We start from the raw sequence: 1,570 nt of genomic DNA, 5'->3' as shown, positions 1-1,570 counted from the left end.
CTGGAGGTCGCTCCATCGCCTCCTCCCGCCGCGGGAAGGGAGAGGAGGCGGCTGTGGCAGTCGGAGCGGGGTGGGCGGCCTGAGGCGGCAGCCCGGCTGACCCCCGCGGGGAATACGGCGACCTGGGCAGCAGAGGCCTCGGCGGCTGCACCGCTAACTTCCCGGAGGAGCAAAGGCGCCTCGCGAGAACATACAGCCGAGTGGAACCCCGCCCTGCTGCCCCGGAAGGGGGCAGGAGCGACGCAGACAGGAAGCCCCGAGCAGGGCGCTGGGCACCCACAAGCGCCACAGCAACCTCCAGGGGGTGCTCACACCAGCCTCTAGGGGGCGCCGCACCAACCTCCAGGGGGTGCTCACACCAGCCTCTAGGGGGCGCCGCACCAACCTCCGGGGGACACCCTTAGTAGCCTACAGGGCTGCACCTGCCGGCACCACACTGGGGCGGGAACTGTGCTGTAGACCCGGCCACACTGATCCGGGCATCCCAGGCCTGCAGCAGCCAGAGGACAAGACCATGCCCACTGCCCCCGGGTGATGAGGAGGAGCAGGATGGCACCCTAGAGCTCCGGCCCTGTGCCAGGAAAGGCCAGGAGCAGAAGATGGAGAGATGGAGCTGGAGAAGCAGCAGAGGGGAATGAGCGCGCTCCACCGGCGGGATCAGCATCCGCTGGCAGGGTTAGAGCATGAAGAGGATGAAGCAGCAGAAAGGGCGTCAACCAGAAGGTGCAATGACACAGCGGAGCACAATGCAGAACGCAGCCCCAGGACTCCAATCAAGGCTGACCGTTAATTCCACCTCACACCCCCACCCCAATCAGAGAGGATCAGGGGAGAGGGAGGACCCAAGGAACAATGGAACCTGAAGGGCGGGAATCTGAGGCCAGGACTGATTGTGGGAAATGGTGGGAATCAGGAAAGGAGAAAGTGAGGCAGAATGGAGGGCAGGGGGTGGCGGGCAATGAGCTGGGTTAGGAAGGATTAGAAATCAGAAGCTTAGGAAGAATCCAGAAAGAAACTGTTCTTAAGAAGGTGCGTGCTGCAGCCAGGCAGCACTTTGGGAGGCCAAGGTGGGCAATCACCTGAGGTCAGGAGTTGGAGAACAGCCTGGCCAACATGGAGAATCCCCGTCTCTACTAAAAATACAAAAATTAGTCTGGCTTGGTGGTGTGCACAGCTAATCCCAGCTACTCAGGAGGCCGAGCGAGAGAATTGCTTGAACCCTGAAGGCGGAGGTTGCAGTGAGCTGAGATAGCACCACGGCACTCTAGTCTGGGCAACAAGAGGAAAACTTGGTCTCAATAAAATGATTAATTAATTAATTAATGAGGAAATGTCTGGGAAACCGTTGTTCTCACAGTTTTGGGGGTTTTGTTGTTTGTTGTTGTTGCTCTACCTAGACGCATACATATATTTTTTCCTTTATGACAGAGTCTTGCTCTGTCACCCAGGTTGGAGTGCAACGGTGTGATCTCGGCTCACTGCAACCTCCACCTCCTGGGTTCAAGCAAGTCTCCTGCCTCAGCCTCCCAAGTAGCTGGGATTACAGGGGCAGGCCATCACGTCCCGCCTT

The sequence above is a fragment of the Cebus imitator genome, unplaced genomic scaffold, assembly GCF_001604975.1.
Source record: "Cebus imitator isolate Cc_AM_T3 unplaced genomic scaffold, Cebus_imitator-1.0 Scaffold122, whole genome shotgun sequence".
NCBI lineage: Eukaryota > Metazoa > Chordata > Mammalia > Primates > Cebidae > Cebus > Cebus imitator.
The sequence above is the reverse complement of the archived record's forward strand: the minus strand, read 5'-3'. Positions refer to the sequence as shown.